Raw genomic sequence first — 8,380 nt, forward strand, 5'->3', positions numbered from 1 at the left:
CCCTATTGCCTACTGCTGGCCGATGATATAGTCACAATGTTCTCTATTGCAATAGTCCCTCACTGGCACTTAGCAAAGGTCCTTTTGAATAAAGTCCAGATTTGTTTTTAATTTGACAGGTGAACTAGAAGTTGTACTGGATGGAAGCTAACGGCAGAGGGCCTGGGAAGTGTGTTGTCGAGCTGAATAGCTAAATCTAGGCTATAATTCAGGTGCTCTGCTACTAATAGGAAGAAGCAGATAACAGATAGTAAAGGTTATCAGCAGTATCTGCTGCACTCTTCACGAAGTAAGATGCTATCCATTGTGCTACACTCCTTTTCTCAGAATATCTGGCATTTGTGCACAAAACAGTTCATCCACCACCCAGAATCTAGTCATCTCATGTCACTTTGGTCTTCCTGTCACAGTTTCCCTGAACTTGACTTCTCTGCCATGTTTCTTTCTTTTTTTTGAGGCAGAGTCTCAAAGCTGTTGCCCTGCGTAGAGTGCCATGATGTCATCATAGCTCACAGCAACCTCCAAGTCTTGGGCTTAAGCGATCCTCTTGCTCAGTTTTTCTATTTTTAGTAAAGACGGGGTCTTGCTTTTGTTCAGGCTGGTCTTGAACTCATGAGGTCAGGCAATCCACCCACCTCAGCCTCCCAGAGTGCTGGGATTACAGGCATGAGCCATCGTGCCCGGCCCTCTGCCATGTTTCTGAAAATGTGTCAACATGGTCTTCCTTCCAAGCAGAATGCTTGGGGCTTCTCACGGTCACCTTAGGTCTTCAGTTTAGGACTTACAGCTTCTAAACGTCTGTGTTTAGATCCTAATCAAACTTTGGAAACTGTCATTTTGTGGGAACAGATGGGCTTATATAAAAGGAATGTAACCTCACAAAAGTTTGTTTCCTTATCTATAGAATGGGGATACCAACACCTATCTTGTAGAGTTATCGCAAGAGTTAGAGATAAAGGTCATTAAGTACCTGGTACAATGGCTAGTCTTGGCAGGTGCTCAGTAAAAGGCAGACGTCACTGTAATTATCGAATATAACTTTTCTTTGGAACTCTCCCTTTACATATCTTCCAGATGCTCCATCATTCTGTCTCGCTCTTCCTGGTCTGGTTCCACGCCCACATCTTGCCTTTCCAGGCAACATGCTCTGCTGTCCGTAGCATTTTTGCTCATTCTCTTCTCTGCCATCAAAATTGGCTAATCTGGGCTTAATTCATTAAGGTTCAGTTTTCTGATTTGGGATATAAAATATCCTTTAAAAAGGTAATTCTGGGAACACGACAGATAGGATGACTTGGATCTTGGTTATTTTCACATTGTATATCATACTGGTCTTCTAAATGTTGACATTTCGCTGTGATATTTTCTTAAGTATTGTCTCCTATTTTCTGCACATAGTAGGAGCATTGCTCTCACTTGTTGGAAAATTCCACAAAGACGTTTAAGTGGTCAGAACACATCCTATACCTTGGTAGTCTGCATTTTGATGGAGTATTCATAAAGTAGTGATTAAATTGCAGAATTTACTCCTGATAGAAAGATGGAGTCAAGCACAGTCTTTCATGGTGCTAAGATAGCATCTATGAACAAATGCACATGGGTTCCTATTTCAGGTCTGTGTCATTTTTATTCAGATCTGCAAGTCGTAATGTGAACCTTCCTTAGGTGTTCCTTTGCTATAGAGCATTAGAACCTTCTAAGTCCTCAATAGTGAATTACTTTTTTTTCTCTAAGAATAACCCTTAATTTTTGAATTCTCAGCCTTAATTCAAATTCAGCCTTAACCATTATATAACCAAATATTCTGTGCCACCTGTTGGTATTGTTTATAAAGGAATGAAGGTGAGCAGATATGTATTCACAATGAAAAAACTAACCTTGAAAGAAAACTGTTGTAAGTTATGTGGGAATTTTCGAAGCTCTCAGGTAAGCCAAAAGACAGATTTCGTATAAGGAGATTCAGCAATTTTTGTTGCATTTCGTGAGATTAAAACAAGACGTCCCATATCACTAACATCGCAGCTGATGCTGACACTAGAGGTTTCCTGATGGTGTAGGATTTTTTTGCTTTTCCCTCAGCCTTATTGCAGGATTTGGGGAATAGGGGTGTAAAGAAGGAATGACGTTAAGTTTCTGAGATGGAAGGGAAGGTTTCTGGGGAGCAACTGAATGATTATGGGACAGTATTCGATGTTAATATCTAAAATGATTACTCTGCCACACCTCTTTCGGGCAGCCTACAGGTTGACTGGTGATAGTTCCAGGAGTGAGTATACACAGGAGAAGTTCACGTCAGCCACCATCTTGCTCCTGCAGTCAATATCGTGATGAGATTTGATTTTTTTCTCTTTCTACTGTATTCCAGATCCTTCCCCTCTCCAGCACCCCTGCCCCCAGGTCCCCCATTGCCATCTCCTGCCTACATCACTTCAATAGCTTCCTAATTTGCTTATCTATTTTTGTATTTTTCCCAGTGGTCACACAATAGCTGAGTCATTTCTTCAAAACAGGAATCAAATCATGACACTCTTCCTCAAAACCCCTCGATGTTTTCCCATTGTACTTAGAGGAAGGATCTACACTTCTTCCCGTGTCTGAATGCGTTGGCTTCTGAAGCTCTTTCAGCCTTGGTAGCTCTTCTTGCCGAGCGTTGCTGCAGACCCAGGGGGCTCTTCACGCTGTGGCTCTGCTGAGCCCTCTCCTGCCCTGGCCCTTCTCTCTGCTTTCTGCCAGGCTTCACAGGGCATTTTCCTCACTGCCATTGAAAGGTGCCCTTCCCAAGAAGGCCTTTCCTAATTACACTCTCTAAAGTAGGTTCCCCTTCTCCACTGCTCTGTATCATAGCGTGTTTCTCCTTCTTAGCCTTTATCGCTCTTTGTAATTGTATACTGCTTTGTTTATCGTGTGTCTCCCCTACCAGAGTGGAAGGAAGCTCTGTAAAATGCGAAGACCACGCACTTGTTATTCACCACTCATTATTCAACCTGTAGGATGTGCCAAAGACACAGGAGGTGCTCAATAAGTAGTCGTTAAATGAATGGAATGAACAACGATTACACTCACAAACATCTATTAGACCTTTATCACGTATTAGCCCTTGTCCTACCTTAATACTATTCTGACCCTTATAAGAAACATATAAAATAGATCCTGACATTCCCAGTGTATAGATGAAGAACTGGAGATTTAGAGAGTTGAAGTAAATTTTGCAAAGTTTCATAGCTAATAGGTTACAGAACCAGGACTAAAACCTTGTTCAAACTTAAAATCAATGCCACCGTATTAAACCACTATTCTCTGTCCATTTGCCCTGCAAACACTTATTGAGGGTATAAAATGAATAAACTCCCAGGAAATAAGGAGCAGTAGTAGCACTGGTTATAAACTGGGTAGCATTTGAAACATATTTAGGGATGAAATTACCAGATGATATTGGCAAAGCAACCCGGATCGAGCATAGTACTACACCACACTAGACAGAAGGATTGTAGAGTCAAGACGTAATTGAGAATGCCTGTGACTGCTGGGAGAGGGCTCTGGCTTGAATAAAGTCATAGACGTGGTTTGGAGAAGCCTCTGACTGAGTCTTTCTGCTCCTAGAGAGGAGACAGTGGTGCATCCTAACAAATGACAAAGCTGCTTCTGGTCTGATAGCAACAGAGCTCAAATCAGGTTTTCAGTCTGCCTCTAAGGAAACTCACGGTAATGCTTACCTTTTAAATGTTTCCAGCCTCCATGGGGAAAATGTCCTTTCAAGCCTTTGAACATGTTCCACAGATCTGTGTTGTTATGGCAATGCAACAGAGCAGCTGTAGAATAAGATTTGTAAAGAGAAAACAAAACCCAATTCTTAATGCTCACAGCCTGTCTTAGTCTGATTTATTTCTCTTTGAAAACATACAGGCAGTCTAGGGGAGTTGGAAAATGTGAAATCATTGAGAAATTTCTTTAGCCTTTAGGAATCCACAGGGCAGAATATTCTAGTACACATGCAAATGAAAGCATGAAGATTCCTACTAAATTTATCAGTATTAAAGACACAACTTCAGAGGTTTTCTTAAAAAAAAAAAAAAAAGAACCACAAGCTAATTAAACAGCAGAAAGTTTTGCTTGAGCAAAAAGGTCAAGATGCTTAAAAATATACTTTTCCATGTACGTCTAAAAGTCCCGAACAAAATAATTATTGTTTGTGTCAATCATTTATTTGTTTCTAAATTCCCTTTATTACATTTAGGCTAAGAAATGCTTGGTACCAAAGCATATTTCAATTAAGTTTATTTTAACACCTCCGTTTAGATGTTGGTAGACAGGACATTTCAGACACTGATTGGGCTGATTAATGGCACTCATCAGAAAGAACCAAGGGATCGTAATTAAACAACAAAACTCCATGGTCTGTTGGTTTTATGTTGTATAAATTATGCATGAGGATGGCATTCATATTTCACAGAAAAATTACAGTGCTGTTTCCTCAATGCCTCATCTACATGAAGAATATTTTGTGTGTGTGAATATGAATCTAAAATCCCTGATGTGGTTATTTTTTATATGCAAAAATTTCAAATAAAGATTCAACAGTTTCAGCTCGAGGATGCAGGGCATTCCACTCCTTCTCTCTACTGGGTGTTCCACACTATTGCCCTTTTCAAAACAGCCAAATATTTAACTTAAGAATGAGTCTAGACACTGTTACTTTTTGAACCAATTGTTTCAAGAGATACACAAAGAGATACCACAAAGTCCGGTGAAAATAGCTACGATAGGGGCACAATTGAGTAGATAACTTTTGCTTTTTCTGGGTCAGAATATTGAAAATAAAACCAACTAGTGTCACTATCATTTCATGAAAAACAGTGTTTGGTGTAAGGACATAATTAAAAAATTAAAAACCTAATATATTCATGTTAGGTTATATTTGTGTTATATTGCGAGCTCTGTACGTTGTGGTTATGTTACCTCCAAGTACTAAAAGTCATTTTTTAAAATTTCAGATTAATATAAGGGTACAGATGTTTAGGTTACGTTGTTTTCAATTCTAAGGTAAAGTTCAAGTTGCAGTTGAGCCCTTCACCCAGGGGGTGTGTTAGCACCAAACTTGTTATTCACAGCATGGCACCAACCTGTGGGCCAGCCTTTGCAAACTATTGCTTCATGGGTTATTAACCGTTACTTCCTAGGTAGTATTTACACATCGTTGGTCATACAGTAGTTGGGTTGGCTGTTGATAAATACGTGAGGTTCGTCTCTCAGTCTCTATTACGTGACACTCCCACTTGTAAACCAGGGCCAAGCCACAGCAGCCTTCTTTCAATTCTTTGAACATGCAAGTCCTCTAAGTCTCAGAGGTCCTTCTGTCCACACCATTCTTTCCAGCACTCTTCACCTGGCTAATGCATCCTTATCTTTTAGGACACAGTTTAAATGCCTATCAGAGAAACTACCCCGGACCACGTATCTCAGATAAGTTTCTTTGTTAGGCTTTCTCGCAAAACCTGTAGCTTTCCTCCTTAAATATCATACAATTCGTGGACTATCAGATCCCTGAAAGCACGGAGCTGGGACAGGCGTGTCTTTGTATTTCAACCCCCCAGAGCTTGTTTGTCACACTGCTGATGTGGCATAAACAATTGATAAATGATTAGTGATTATAACAAATGACAATTACAATTGCTATTACCATTTACTGAGTGCAGACTTTGTTTCAAGTACTTTATATGCAATCGTTATCTTTAATCTTCACAGTAAGGCTGAGAGGTAAGTTCTTTCTATGCTTATGGGAGGAATGAAGAGCTGGTTCCCAGGATGGGTTTTTGTCCATGGCTGCCCCGATAGTAAGGGCAGAGTTAGAATTTTAACTTAAATATCCCCTGTTTCAGAGCGCATGATCTTGGCTGTATCCCACTAGGGAATCCTTTTTATTGAATAGTCAAGGAATTATTAATATACAAAACAATTCTTATTTTTTTCACCTCATCATTACAAAAAATACTTATTGATAGTTTTAGAAACGTGCAATTTGAACAGAGCTTGAAAGGACAGTTTATTTCTGCCCCACATGGCATCAGTTCTGGCAGCCTGAATGTGGCTGAAGGATCTGGTTCCAAGAATGCTTGCTCATATGGCTGAAGTTGGGGCTTACTAGAACTCAGTTGGGACTGTCAGCCAGGGTCCTGACAGCCCTCCGTGTGGCCTCTCCACATGGCTAGGATGAGCTGCCCATGGCATGGTCATGGAGTTCTAAGAAGGAGTGTCCCAAGAAGAATTCCAATAGGACACTAGTGTGCAAGCCTCTGTTTTCATCATGCCTGCTCATGTACCATTGGCCAAACCCAGTCAAATGGCCAATTCCACCGTCAAAGTCAAGGTGGTCTATCCAAGGAGGTTGGTTTACTGGGGGGGCCACCCAAGAAACAATCTGCAGTCTTCCTCTTCAAAGCTGAGCAGTGAAAATTAAGTTCTTTTGGTCTCATTTGTGTTTTAGTCTTTTTCCTTAAAATATAAAGTGATGGTTGACTCACAGATGGTCACTTCCCTATTCATTACTCTCTTGAGAAAAAGCATAGTCATCTCTGTGGTAGTCAGGATAGGCTGGGTTTCTTGTAAAAGCACCAAAAAATCCCAAAATTTAATTAGCTGAATGCAACAGAAGTGTATTTCTTAGTCTTGCTGCATGTTCTGTGCAAGTCAGAAGGGAGGGATCTGCTCTTGGAGGTTCCTTAGCGACATGGGCTGGTGGAGGGTTTATGTTGACACGTGTCTTCACAATGCAGAGGGGGGAGCTGTGATGAATCATGCACTGGCCTTAACCCTGCAGCCGCAAATGGTCTATGTCACTTTCTTTCACATTTTATTAGCCAAAGGAAGTCAGGTGGCTATATACAACTTCAAAGAGGGTGAGCAGGTGCAGTCTTACATAAGTCCAGAAGGGGGAGAGCTAGAAATATCTGATGAACAACATTACTGTGGATTGAATTGCAACCCCCCAAAGTCATATATTAAAGGCTTAACCCCCCAGTACCTCAGAATGTGAACTTATTTGGAAATAGGGTTGGTTGCAGATGGAATTATAATAGTTAAGATAAGGTCATACTGAATTGAGGTGGGAGACTAACCAGTATGACTGGTCTCTTCATAAAAAAGAGAAATTTGGGCACAGATGTGCACACAGGAGGAACACCACAGGAGGAGGAAGGCAGAGGTCAAGGTGATGCCAACAGCAGGCACAGAATGCCAAAGATTGCTGCCATGCAACCAGAAGCTAAAAGAAAGGCATGCAGGAAACCCCCCACAGGCCTTGGCAAGACCCCACCCTACTGACACCTCCATCATGAGCTTGCAGCCTCCAGAACTGTGAGACAGTAAGCCCCCAGTTTCTGATACATTTTTTCAAATTTTTTTCTGATACATTTTTATAGCAGCTCCAGTAAACTAAAATAAGCACTCACGACCATCATAATCTCTAGCATCTATTTTCCCTTTGAAAATACTTTCTCTCTCGTTTCTTTTCTGTTGTCCTTCTGCACATACGGGGTTCTTGAGCATTTATGTGTAGTATTAAACCTGGTTTTCCAATTTTAGACTTTGACGTTGTTTGCAATGTTTTTCCTTTTTTTGCTTCTAATTAGATCCGATTTCTGAAAATGTTCCCTCACGATGACTCGTGCATTTTTCTTGTTTTCTCTCTTTTCCCATCTAAGCCTGTCTCCCCTTGTATGGCGGAGGGGTAAGTTCCTACTTCCTGCTTTGTCTCCAGCCATGCCCTGCTTCTGTTCATTTTATGTATCATTTTTCAGAATAGCTAACCCCAACCCCCAACCAATAAATATCCTTTTCTCTGCTTGGTTCTAATATGTGCTATTATTCCCTAGCCTAGTTTTTCCTTCTCTCTTATTCTCTCCCTTCATAACCACATTCTTGATTTCCATCATGATTAGGTGTGGCCTTTCTGACCCAGCTGAGCATACCTGATGGTTCCCATTACTATCCTCATCTTAGCGATTGTACCTCCGTGTTTCTGTCTGACATTTCCTATGTGAAATGTTCTCTCGGATAATTCACGGGTGTCTTTAATGGTTTCCTCAGAAATCACCTCTCGAGGGAACCTTAATGGATAACACCATCCATACTGCTCTTAACCTTCTCAGCAATTATTTAGTTTACATTATTATTATTCTTACTGTGAACAGGCATTGTGCTAAATGGTATATATGAATTATTTAATGCACTTCTCTTGCTGGTACAGTAGACAGTATCATTCATATTCTTAAGATAAAGGTTCAATGAGTTAAAACCGATTGAATCTTTTATATCTTGTGAGAGTGATCATTATTTTAGAGAAAAATACTTTAGGTATAATTTATGTAAAATAAAATGTACCGAT

Source organism: Otolemur garnettii, unplaced genomic scaffold (assembly GCF_000181295.1).
Source record: "Otolemur garnettii isolate 467f Iridium unplaced genomic scaffold, OtoGar3 scaffold00271, whole genome shotgun sequence".
Taxonomy (NCBI): Eukaryota; Metazoa; Chordata; class Mammalia; order Primates; family Galagidae; genus Otolemur; species Otolemur garnettii.